We start from the raw sequence: 14,252 nt of genomic DNA, 5'->3' as shown, positions 1-14,252 counted from the left end.
CGCCCTGGGGTTCACTGGCATTCGCTCTGTCCCGGCCAGGTGTCCTGGAACGCGGCCGGGCGGGCACTTAGCCAGTTACCTGAACACAGACAGGTGAGCTTGGGAGGGCCCAGCCTCAGCCTGGCAGCGGAAGTTTGAGCCCTCTGACTGTCGTGCACCTCTCAGCCACATGTTCAGTACCCGGGCAGGCTGAGGCAGGCGATGCATACGGATGCACACACTCAGACGGTGTTGCACATACACACTTTCTTTCTTGAATTCACGCTGTCTTGCGTGTTCGTGTAGGATTTTCTTTTTTCTTTTTTCTTTTTCTTTTCTTTCTTTCTTTCTTTCTTTCTTTCTTTCTTTCTTTCTTTTTTTTTTTTAATGAGGGCGGTAATAAAACCCGAAAAGGCGGAGGAGGTGCTTAGCAGTTAATACGATTAACTGGAAGAAAGCTGAACTGGTGAGGAGTAGGCTTCAGTAGGTGCGGGCGTGATGAATGAAACTGGCAAACTGAGAGACTGCCATTGGTCACTGGACGAAAGGAGAGGCCTTTGCACTGCAGACCCCACATGTGTTAGCAGGAGAAAGGGACAGAGAAAGGTTCTGAAAAGCACACACGTATTTATGGAAGGAGACTATAGCTCTGAGCTGGTGTTTTTTTTTTTTTTTTCCTCGCCATTAAAGAATTGACAAAAATACAGTAGAAGAAAGAGCGGGAGGACACGAGAAAATGAGAACAAGAGATTGAAGCTTGGCACCAGCAAAGCGTCCCGGGGGTTGCCAGGGTGCTGGGCAGGGGTGGGGCGTGCGGTCCGTGGTCAGAAGTGGAGGCCCTTGGGGAGAGACTCCCATGGTCCCATCCAGTTCAGGGGGTACTGACCAGCGGCGAGAGTTAGCGGGAGGGGCGAGGTGCTCCCGCCTTGCCCCCGCCCCCCACGTCTCCCAGAAGCAGTTGTAGCTGTTCTTGGTCTTGGGTGAGGGCTTGGGGTGGGGATGGGGGGAGGTTACGTGTCAGCGTCTGAGAGAGGCAGAATCGCGGCTAGTGGAAGAGGCTGCATTGGAGATCGCGGAGAACCTAGCAAAGACTGAAGAAAAGCAAGTGAGAACTGCGGAGAACAAAAAAATAATGCGAGTTAATGACCCTGCAAAAAAAGGACGAGGAGGACAAAGGTGTGGTCGAATAGGTCTTTTGGGAGGACTGGCTTCACATAACAAGATTTGCAAGATCTCCCAAGTTTTTCTGCCGAACTTTACCGATGATCTGTCTTGGACGATAGGACCATTGTTTCAAGTGAAGCTCACATTGTGGGGTGCAGAGTCTTACAATTGCTTTGATTCTTTTTTCTGCCAAAAATGTGAACAAAGGCAATCCATGCAAGAGCGAAATAAAATTGATGGAGCGACCAGATTTCTTTGCCTTTAGTTTAATGATTATTGATTATACATAATCCTATATAATTTTTAAAAGGCAGAAGCATAAACCTTCTGCAACGCGGTGTATTAATTGCATCAAAAGAATCATAAAATAAATACATTTAGAATGTGTGTTTGCTCTCTACACTCGTAGAGTATAAAGTACAATTAGCCTGACAGAATAAACGAATTGTTTTTAATAAATACTGTTTTCATTTGTTATTTTAAAATCCTCAAGATTCTTTCCAAGTGATAACAACAAAATTAGGAATATATGTAAACTTTCTACAGAATTAGAAAATAAACTCAAATGGATATTTATCAAGTACCCCCTAACCCCCACCCTTTAATACTCACCAGCAAGTTCTGCGCTGAAGAATTTTAAGTGACAGCAACATGTCTCATAAAAGCTTTAGGTCCAATCACCAGAAAACAAGCACCACCATGCTTCATATTTTATTGAATATGTATGACATACACTGGCATTAGCTTAGATTGCAGTGGTGAGGAGTGCGTTTTTAAGGTTTGATGTTCACTTTAAATAATTGAAGGGAGAAAAATGGATAATAAATTCTCTTTTACTAAAAGCCGGATGTAACACAGTTCCTTATGCAACAATTTTGATTACGATAGAGCTTGATTTTGAGAGTACAATTATATGTATTTCACAAAATTGGAGGATTTTACTAGCATGTAGCCTATCTTGTTTCATGTTAGAAAACCAGTGAAGAAATGCCACCTGTGAAATGGACATTGTTTACCTAGGGACAGTTCTCTTCTAGGACCTTACTCAATAGTTTTCACAAGAATTGATTTGGGTCAGAGGAGGCGCCCAGCAATCTGAACGTATTAAGAAGCAGCAAAAATGTTTGCTACAATTTTAATTTCTGGGCCACGTTTTGAGAAACTGAGCTAAAATCTCCATTTACCACTCACAATTGAAATTGGCAACTCCATGTCTCGTCATCTATGCTTTGTTGTGTTGAGTCAGCGGGAGCTGACACAGGCTTCTTTCAGTTTGGAAAATATGCAGTATCTGACAATATGTCCCCCTTGTGGATAGTTTAAGTTAGGAATGTTTTAAGAAAACTTAATTGGTGTGAGGTACTTTAAAGATAATCCATGAATGTTATTTAAAACAATAGCAAAAAGTAACCTATTCACTGATATTGAGAATACTTGTATCCTCTTTTTTACCTGTAGGACTTATTTACCTAGTTTGTTTACTTAGTTTATTTCTTACTTAATTTGTTTATTGCTAATACTTTTTGATTTGAGATGCTTATGAAAGTGTTACATGCAGTATGGAGTTTCAAAAATAATTTTAAATTGAAATTAATTTTGTTTCCAGCTGACTTAGGAGAATAAATTTGTACTACTTTTAAATTTCATTGAAGATATTTTGAAGCATTACAAAACTCTGCCTAAAAATCATTGCATTAGAATTCTGGACAATGATATTCTGATTAGATAATAGGTAGGTGTAAGATGAAAAATACATTTCACAAACTTTCCAAGTTTTGTAAGATTTAATCGTTTACATCTTACAAAATATATATTTGTGGTATATATAAATATTATATATAGTGGAATATATATATTCCATATGTGTTTGTATACACACACACACATTTTATATAAAGAAATAGAAACTTTTTAGTTTCTCCCATTCCCATTAAGTAAATAGAATAATTAGTTGAGGATTATTGATTGGAAGGTGCTCAGGGCAGTTATATATCTTGGTCAGGCCTGATCACACTCACAAGAGTGTGAAATCTTAAATTATTAAAAAGCTGAATAGCGGGGATCATCATAAAATCACCATAGAATTTTTAAATCTGTGTACTGAAGATGTGGCAAACCAAAGTCACTACATTTCTCTAAGTGTGTTATGACCCACTCCAAATAGAATGGAATCACTCTATCACCTTCTCTGTTCCACTCAAAGTGCTTCTACTCACATGGTGTAAATTTGCATTAACTGATTTGGCATATATGTTATGAAGTGGACTTATCAAACTTGTGGTCAAAGCCAGCATCACATATATTTTGCTGTTGCCCAGCTAGCTCTTCTCTGGTACCCCGCTGCACATCTTCCAGCCATGTATGCAACCCTGAACTCCGATTTGCTGCCAACCCTCAGCAAGCCCATTATTTCACTTTATTGACCTCCCTGATCCTATCTTAAAAATACCTCTTGCTTTTATCAGAGAGCTGTAGTGTGTGTGGAGGTCTCCTTTGGTTGTTCCCCCTCTCATAAGGATCGCGCCCTTGAGCTACCTGTTGTTTAATACATGAAAAGAAATATTTTGTCCTATTTAGGCAGGCTTATGATTGTTTAGGGCTGTGGTTTGGGGATAAGAAGGATACTAGTTACTCACTTATGGCCAGAGGTAAAATTCCTCTCCAGAAAGATATTTTAATATTTAAAAATAAGTTGTCATTAATAAAGGTAAAATGTCATTTTAATAAAAATGATTAGGAAAATGCTTTTATTAGAGAAGCAATACAATATAAGCTTGGTACTTATAATATGTTCAACTTAAATATTGTAAATATATTTTTTGGAGTAATGATTGTCAGGTGATCTTCCCCAGTGGTTGAGGTTATGAAGACATTTCCTATATCAAAATTTACATTAATCTTTTTAATCTCAGAGCATTTAGAGGCAGAAGACAAAGAAAGCAGTTCCATTTTATAAAATTTTGCCCAGAGTCCAAGTTAAGTGTTGTCATTGATTTACTTCAAAACAGTTTTTTAAAATGTTACTTTAATTGACATGTTTCTATTACCAGCCCATTTATTTTTCATTTCTGCCTTAATGTATTTTATTTTCATGCAGCTTTTAAATAGCTTTCAAAGTGACTCAAAATTCAACTCAATAAATAATTCACTATATAACCTTAGAAATAATAATATATACATGTACCAATATGGCATCATAACTTTGAAAAAAGAAATAATATTTTGGGCAGGCATGGTGGCTCATGCCTATAATCCCAGTACTTCAGAAGGTTGAGGCAGCTGGATCACTTGAGGTCAGTAATTCGAGACCTAAGACCAGCGTGGCCAACACAGTGAAACCACATCTCTACTAAAAATTCAAAAATTAGCCAGGCATGGCAGTGCACATCTGTAATCACAGCTCCTCAGGAGGCTGAGGCCGTAGAATCACTTGAACCCAGGAAGTGGAGGTTGCAGTGAGTCAAGACCATGCCATTGCACTCCAGCCTGGGCAACAGAGTGAGACCCCATCATAAAAGAAATAAATAAATCATATTTTTAATGTTTGTGGATTTTTAATCCCCACAAATTTTTAATGTGATCAATGGAAATATTAGACTACAAAAATAACATAGGCTTTCCTACCCCACCTCTTTTCTTTTTTTGGTGATTCAATTAAGAAGCCATGAACCATACAAAGAGAACAGCTAAGACCCATATGACAAGGACAGCTAAGTTGGGAGTTCACCTGGAAAGTATCGGAGCATGATTAAAGAAAGGGGCTGAGTGGGCAGTGGCCTGGCAGGGTCGGAAGATTTGTTACATACAAGGTGGGGGCAGGGTATTGAGAAAATAATTAAATATATTGAAAATATATTGAAAAAATATATATTCAAGTCAGCCTTCTTTCTAATGGACATAGGAGTCACAGAGATAGCATAGGGAAAGCTAGAATGAACCTTGTTGTGTTGAATTGAAATTGGAGGTGTTGGTGTGATCTCATGACTTTCAATAATAGAAATATGTGTAGATGTAATAGAAATAAATATATATTTGTAAGTATTTACATATACTTAAGTGCATATACCTACATTTACTTCCCAACTTTGTCTACTGGAAGGGCCTGGGAATGGCAACATCCTGGTAATAATGAGCACACCTAGCACCCACATTTTGGTTTCTAAATACCATTCTCCAGTAAGTAGAACCAGGTGTCCTTGAAGAAATGGTTGATTCCAGGTTTGGGGCTAAGCAAGGTATAGAGTATCATATGTCAAAAAGTAAGGAAGACCTCAAAGAATAGTAGGTGTGTATCAAACGACACAGAGGAGGTGCCTACCCCTAAGACATCTTGAGGGTCAAAATAAAAAATGATAGTAACAGATTATTTTACTGAATAAAATAGGAATATTTTACTTCACTGGGATCTAATGGAATGTGGAATGTGCTCAATTCATGGGGAGAAGAGACAGCATTACCTTATAGTAGAATGCCAACTAGTGAAAGTAGAAGGATGATGGAATTAGAAAATCACTACTTGGCAACCATCTGAAAGATAATTCAGGCAAGAAACATTAATCAATACTAAAATCAATGGGTAAAAGTTGGATAAACAATGAGGTGTTACATAATCTCTAAGTATCTGCCTACAAAATACTTGTAAATTACAAAGGGAAAAAGTAACTTTACAGTAAAGAAACCAGGCCGACACTACTTCGTTCAAGTGATGAGATAAAGCAATATTTTATGCCCATGGTAGGATGCATTTAAAACAACACAGCATTGTTTTGTGATTTTCCTGACAATCATGTATAACCTGAATTGAATAATGAGAAAATATCTCATAAAGCTAATAGAGAAAATTTATAAAGTAACTTTTCTAGAGTTTTCAAAAATGTTACAGTCATGAGGGTCAAGAGAGGCCTCAGACTGAAGGGACATGACAACTAAGTGTAAAATATGGTTCTAGATATAATACTTCTGCTATGAAAGAGATTATTGGGAAAGTTGACAAAATTTGAATGTGGTCTCTATGTGAAGGGAATAAGGAATTATTTGTATTGTTCCTAAACTTTTACTATTAATTTAAAATTACCTCAAAAGAAAAATTACTAAAAATAATTGAAAAGAGCACCTATGAAATCAGTATTTGCAAAACAGTTCACCCACTGGGTTTCTTTAAATAGTAAATTATGTGAATGTAGTTAAGAATTTCATCAATGTTTATACAAGGAAGTGGCTTATACAATAAATAGCTAAAAATCTGAGTAAAGAAAATGTGCAATTCTGGTTAACTAAGCATATGCATTTTCCTCTTCTCCCTCTAAAAATCATTTTGAAATATCTGAAAAAAGTATTTAAACAATAAATGCATGAGAGTGCTGAAACACAAGAAAGAGTGTTGAGAGAGACACTTTCTCCTTTGTGTACAGAATTTCTTCATTACGAATGGTGGCGTCTTCTTTGCACCTATATATAGTCAGTGACCCAGAGTGAATGATGTGTTTTCTTAGTTTTTCTGCTGCTATTACACAGTGCCTTTATTTCTCACAGTTCTTGAGACTGGGAAATCCAGGATCATGGTACTGGCATTTGATCTGGTGAGGGCCCTCTTACTTTGTCCTCATGTGGCACAAGGCAGAAGGGCAAGCTAGCTGAACACTGTATGAAGCCTCTTTTAAAAGGGCTCTAATCCCATTAATGAGGGAGCAGCTTTCTTTGTCTGATCATCACTTAAAGACCTCACTTATACACCCCCTGAGATTGGCAACGCATGAATTCCGAAGGGGCCACTTTCAAACCAGAGCAGGTGTGGTGAAAATATTGTTTGGAATTTCCTGGAAAGTACCTTAAAATGCATTGTCTCAGTTGGAACAGGTTCCTCATATGCTTTTCCTACTGTCTAGAAGCCTGTTTGTAACTCCTCTTCTCCTTACTCCTTCTGCATCTTCAGGCAACAACTGATCTCCTTTTTGTCACTGTGGATTAGGTTTCATTTTTTAGAGTTTCATGTATATGGAATCACACACTATGCATTTTTTTGGTATATCCTCTTTAACATCATTAAGTTAATAATTATTAACCTAATTATTTTAATATTCATCCATGTTGCAGCATGTTACCAATTTTTTATTTCTTTTTATTGCTGAGTTGTATTCCATATGGCTATGTGCATTTTTCTTATGTAAATACCTGGAGTGGATTGGCTGAACTACATGGTAGGTATATGTTAAATTTTTAAATAAACTAGCTATTAAAGTGGATGTACAATTCGACATTTCTGTGAACAGTTTATAGGAGTTCCAGTTGTTCCATATCCTCACCCAATCTTGGTATTGTCAGTCTTTTTAGCCAGAAACTCATTAGCCATTCTAATAGGTTTGTAATGATATCTTATTGTTATTTTGATTTATACTTCCCTGATGTCTAATGAGATGAATTTTCTTTTCTTGTGATTATTTGTCTTTCATATATCTTTGGTGATGTGTCTGTCCAAATATGTTGCCCATTTTTATTTGGGTTGTTTGGGGTTTTAAGAATTGTATCTTCTATGTCCTTTTCACTTTCATATAAATTTTAGGATCGTTTTGTTAATTTTCATATAAAAATACCTGCTGGAATTTTGATTGGGATTGTGTTGAATTTATAGGTGCTGTTAGGCAGAATTGACATCTTAAGAATTCTACATAGTCTTAACAATTCTACGTAGTCTTAACAATTTTCTAAATAGTCTATGTAGAAAATTAGAGGGGATCTACAAAAAAGATACAAAAAATAATATGTAAGTTTATTAAGGTTTTAGATGCAAAGTACAAAATCAATTACATATTTATGTTCAAGCAAACAACCATCAGAAGTTAAAATAGTAAAAGTACCATTTATAATGGTATTAAAATATGAAATACTTAGGAATTAAATTTTTAAAAGATATATAAGACCCCTATACTAACATGTATAAAAACTCTTGAAAAAATTAAAGAATATCTAAATAAATGAAGAGATGTACTCTTATTTATGACTAGGAAAACTCAATACTCTTAATATATTGAATTATATATGCTACCTGACTTCAACAGTCATTAACTCAGTTATAAGTAAAAGGCAGTGCAGTATTGGTGTAAATTGAAATGGATTATTACCTAAATGTAAAACCTTTTTTCTTCTCAAAGAGAGTGTAGGAGATAATTTTTGTGAGCTTGGGATTTGAAAATATTTCTTAAATATGACAGAAATATATAAACTGTAAAAAAAATCAATAAAATGGACTTATTTAAAATTAAACATTTGTTCTTCAAAGGACATTGTTAAGAAAATGAAAAGGCAAACCAAAGATAGACTACATATCTGAAAAAGGACTCCTGTCTATTATATATAAAGAATACTTTTGTTATGATACTTTGCTATATATGATACTTTTGGTATGATAAGAAGAGAAAAAAACAATTCAATAAATAAACAACGTAATTGAAGAGACACTTTTCATAAGAAGATGTATAGGTGGCAAAATAAGTGAATGAACAGCTGCTCAATATCATTAGGGAAATACAGCTAAACCCATTGCCCATTCATTAGAATGTCTAAAGTTAAAAAGACTGACTTTAATAAGTGTTGGTGAAGATTTGGAGCAATTAGAACTTTTATATACTGATAGTGGGAATGCAAAATGGTCCAACCACTTTGGAAAAAAGTTTGGCAAGTGAGGTTTATTTCTAGTAGCCCCAAATTGAAAACAGGTGGATTGATATGTTATTGGATAAAAAAATTGCATACATACATATACTATTCTTATATAAAAACATGAATTATTGATGCACACAGTAACACAAATGAATCATGACTTATGCTGAGTGAACAAAGCCAGAGGAAAATGAGATGAACTAAGCAGAAGTTTGTTCTCTGAAAGATTAATAAAATTGACCAAGCTTTAGCAAGACTCACGAAGGAAAAAGAGAGAAATCTCAATTCAAAAACAGGAATGAAATGGGAGATCACTATGGACTGCAGACATCAAAAGAATAATAAGGTAATACTAGGGATGACTCTATACACATAATTGACAATGTAATTGAAATAGACAAAGTCTTTGAAAATACAAATTGGACAATTCATGGAACACGAAGTACATAATTGAATTGAATTTGCATTTTGAAAACTCCCAAAGTAAAGATCTTCTGGCCCAAATCAATTCAATGAAGATTATCATCAAACATTTAAAAAAGAATCAATACTAATTCTATATACTCTCTTCCAAAAGAGGAGGAAATAATTCCCAGTTTATTTTATGAAGCTAGTTTTACCCTTTTACCAAAACCAGACAAAAACTGTACAAAAAGGAAAACTGCAGATAAAATTCATTACATTATGAATATAGACACAAAAAACCTTAACAAAATTAAACAGAATTCAGAAAAACAAAAACAAACAAACAAAAACTTATGCACCATGACCAAGTGAGGTTTCTTACAGGGATGCAAGGATAATCAATGTAATCAACTGTCTTTGTACCTTCGGCCTACTATAATGAAAATACCATAAATTAGGTGACTTATAAACCATAGAAATTTATTTTGCATAGTTCTGGAGGCTGGAAGTCCAAGAACAAGGTGCCTGGCAGATTTGGTGTCTGGTGGTGGCCCACTTTCTGATTCATAGATGGTGGCTTCTCTATGTGTCTTCACATGGAAAGATTAAAGGAACTCTCTTGGGTCTCTTTTAGGGGTGCCAGTTCCATTCATGAGGGTTGTCAAAGTACAGAAGTAGTTCAATGGAGGGAGGATAGCTTTTTAAACTATCAATGCTGCTGGAGCATTTGGATATCCATTGGCAGAAAACCAAAGCTCAACCTCAGTCTCACACCTTATACAAAAATTTACTTAAAGTATATCACAGATTTAATGATGTCACATATATGTGAAATCTAAAAAAAGAAAAAAAAAAGAACTTGTAAAAGCAGAGAATATTAATAGAATATTGGGTACCAGATAATATAGTGTGGATGTTCCCTCCATATCTCATGTTGAGATGTAATCACTAGGGTTGAAGTTGGGGCCTGGTGGGAAGTGTTTGGGTCCTGGTGGCAGATCCCTCATGGTTTGGTGCTGGCCTCACGATAGGAGTGAGTTCTCATGAGATCTGTTTAAGTGGTGCAACACCTACCCCTGTGCCCCTCTGCCCATCCTGCTTTTTCCATGAAACATGCCTGCTTGTCACCTTTTGTCATGAGTAAAAGCTCCCTGAGGCTGTCCCAGAAGCTGAGCAGGTGCCAGTGCCATGCTTCTTGTATAGCCTGTGGAACTATAAGCCAATTAAACTCTTTTCTTTATAAATTATCCAGTTTCAGGTATTTCTTTATAACAATGCAAGAATGGCCTAACACATCAGGGGTTGAGGGTGGAGTGTGTGAGGAGAAAGATTGGGAGATGTTGGTCAAACGATATAAGGTTTCAGTTAAACAGAAGGAATAAATTCTGGGCTCTATTTTATAGCACGGTGGCTGTAGTTAATAATAATGTATTGTATACTTGAAAATTCCTAACAGAGTACATTTTAGATGTTTTCACCACAAACAAAAGTGATAAGTATATGAGGCAACAGATATGTTAATAAGCATGATTTAGTCATTTCACAATGTATAATATATCAAAACATCACATTGTACATTATAATATATATAATATTTGTCAATAAAAGTTATAGATGTAAATTTTAAGAACAACACTTAAAAACAAGGAAATTCTAAGAAAAGTTCTTAGAGATCTAGAGTTACACTTAGACTTGACACCATAAGCACAGTCTGTAAGAGGACATATTGATAAATTGGACCTCAGCAAAATTAAAAACTTTTGCTCTGTGAAAGACTGTATTAAAAAGATTAGAAGACAAGTTACTGGGTGGGAGAAAATATTTTCAAAGCACACATCTAACAAATGGATAAGATCTATTTATAGAATACAGACCATTCAAACTCAGCAGAGTAGTAGCCCCCTCTTATCTGTGGTTTCAGCTACTCATGGTCAACCATGTCCCAAAAATATTAAACAGAAAATTCCAGAAATAAACAATTCATAAGTTTTAAATTGCATATCGTTCTGAGTAGCATTATTAAGTCTAACCCTGTCCCACTCGATTTGGGTGAGAGGTGAATCATTCCTTTGTCCAGCGTCCCCACATTGTCTATTCCACCCACCCACCTGTCAGTTACTTAGTAGCAGTCTCAGTTATCAGATTGACTGTTGTGGTATCTCAGTGCTTGAGTTCGAGTAACCCTTATTTGACTTGCTAACGGCCCCCAAATGCAAAAGTAGTGATGCTGGCAATTCAGACATGCCAAAGAGAAGCCTTAATATGCTTTAGTGAAAAGGTGAAAGTTCTCTCCTTAATGGGGAAAGAAAAAAACATCATAGGCTGAGGTTGCTAAGATATACAGTAGGAATGAAGCTTCATGAAATTGTGAAGAGGAAAAGAAGAAATTTATGTATAAGTAGGGTTGGTACTGTATATAGTTTCAGGCATCCATTGAGGGTTTTGGAATGAATACCTGCAAGCTAAGGAGAGACTACTTGTATAAACAAAACGAAACAAATTAACCAACACTCCCTTTAATAATCTAAATGCAATTAGAAAATGGGTAAAAGACAAGAAGAGACATTTCACATAAGGGTGTATACTGATGGCAAATAAGTACATGAAAAGATGTTCAAAACCATTTGCCATTAGAGAAATACAAATTAAAACCACAATGAGAAATCACTACACACCTATCAGAATGGCTAAAATAAAACTGAGACCACCAAATGATGGTGAGGATGAAGAGAGACTGAATCACTCATGCATTGCAGGTAAGAATATAAAATGGTACAATCACTCTGGAAAACACTTTGACTAATTATTTTATTTTATTTTTACATTTATTTATTTATTTTTGAGACAGGGTCTTGCTCTGTGGCTCAGGTTGGAGTGCAGTGGCATGATCTTGGCTCGCTGCAACTTCTGCCTCCCTGGACTCCAGGGATCCTCCCAACTTAGCCTCCCAAGTAACTGGGACTACAGGCATATGATGCCATACCTGGCTAATTTTTTTTTTTTTTGAGACAGAGTCTCACTCTGCTGCCTAGGCTGGAGTGCAGTGCTGCAATCTCGGCTCACTGCAACCTCTGCCTCCCGGGTTCAAACGATTCTTCTGCCTCAACCTCCTGAGTAGCTGGGGTTACAGGTGTGTGCCACCATGCCCAGCTAATTTTTGTATTTTTAGTAGAGATGGGGTTTTATCATGTTGGTCAGGCTGGTCTCGAACTCCTGACTTCATGAGCCACCTGCCTCAGTCTCCCAAAGTGCTGGGATTACCGGCATGAGCCATCGTGCCCAGCCAAATTTTGTGTTTTTTGTAGAGATGGGGTTTCACCATGTTGCCCAGGCTGGTCTTGAATTCCTGGGCTTAAGCAATTCACTTGTCTTGGCCTCCCAAAGTGCTGGGATTACAGGCATGCGCCAACATATCCAGCTGAAAAATTATTTTAAAGTAGATATGCAGCTACCAAATATCAGTGTTCACACTCCTGAACATTTATCCCCAACAAATGAAGATTTATGTTAACACAAAAACTTGTACATGATGTTTCTAGTAGTATTATTTACAATAGTAAAAAAACTAGGAACAACCCAGATACGGCTGAATCACTAAACAAAGGCGGTACATTCATGACATGGAATACTATTCAGGAGTTAAAAAGAATAAACTATTAATGCATGCTAAAATCTAGATGAATTTCCAGAGAAATATGCTGAGTGAAAAAAACCAAATGAAAAGTTTATGTGTTATATGATTATGTGATTACATTTGTAAAATAGTGACAAAATTTTTATTTGTGATTTTTGGGTGTCAGGGATGGAGTAGGGAAATGAGGAAAGTGGATGAAACAATATAACAACATCAGGGATTCTTATTGTGATCGAAATGCTCTATATCCTGACTTTGTCAATATAAACACCCTGGTTATGATATTCTTCTATAGTTTTGCAAAAATATTACCAATGAGGGAACAAGAATAAAATGTACATGGGATTTCTTTATATTATTTCTAACAACTGAATATGAGTCTACAATTACTTCAAAACATAAAGTTTAATGAAAAATGTTCCCAGCCCAAAATATAGTTTGTTAACTTTCAAGAAAAGTAGGCAGGGTTGCATAATAGAAAGAATAGAGCAAATTATAGAATTAGTTAATTGGAAGGTAAAGTAATTTGAATATACAAAAAGATTGGATAAAGATAAAGAAGTGAAAAATCTAAGAGCAAAATATGTGTTAAGCAAACTTTTTGTAATTTTTATTGGTGGAGAGTAACGTGTAGTGATCTGTGATATTGATGGAAAAGTATTAACGTATGTGTTGAAAATTTAAAAGTAATCTCTAGAATATAAATATGTTGCTTCCAAATAATTAGAAACACAATACCAAAAAGTAAGTAATATTTAGTTAAATTAACAAGAATAGCATATTAGAGACATCACATGAGACAGCATGAGAAATGGAAAACAAAAGGAGATACCAGAAACAAGTCCAGACAGAGCAGTAATTTTAATAAATGTAAATGTATTAAGTTATTTTATCAAATCACAGATTCCTAGATGGGATTAAAAATCTTTGCATAATCTGTATGAAAGACACATCAGGAACAAGATGATACAGAATGGTGAATACAAAGGAAAACGGAAAAATATTTACTAATAATAATGAGACAATTGATATTGCATTGCTAGTATCTGGCACAATAGAATTCAAAGTGAGGCACATTATATTTGTTACAGAGATTTTAAAATATTTATTATATATAAGTACTCCATGATATACTTTAAAAACTTTTATGCCCATAAAGTAAAGCTTTGAAATATATATAGAAAAGCCAAAAAGTGCAAGAAAGAATTCATAGTAGGCAAACTTAAAATATTTCCCTTAGGAGTACACATTCTAAATTGGTAAAATAAGGAGGAACTGAATAACCAGTTTATAGGCCTGACAGTCAACTATGTAAGCTTAGAAATGCAAGGAAGAATGAATATTCATAGTAGGAAAATTTAAAATATTCCTTTCAGGAGTATATCTATCAAATTGGTAGAGCAAGTAATTAATA

The 14,252-nt window shown here is 35.5% G+C and overlaps 1 protein-coding gene across 5 annotated transcripts in view; it reads left to right on the top strand.

Moving 5' to 3' along the window:
• Positions 1–14,252, top strand: part of C8H8orf34 (chromosome 8 C8orf34 homolog) — a 493,915-nt gene that overhangs the window by 1,281 nt on the left and 478,382 nt on the right. The window lies entirely within an intron of this gene.

Source organism: Macaca nemestrina, chromosome 8 (assembly GCF_043159975.1).
Source record: "Macaca nemestrina isolate mMacNem1 chromosome 8, mMacNem.hap1, whole genome shotgun sequence".
NCBI classification, from domain to species: Eukaryota; Metazoa; Chordata; class Mammalia; order Primates; family Cercopithecidae; genus Macaca; species Macaca nemestrina.
The sequence above is the reverse complement of the archived record's forward strand: the minus strand, read 5'-3'. Positions and strand labels throughout refer to the sequence as shown.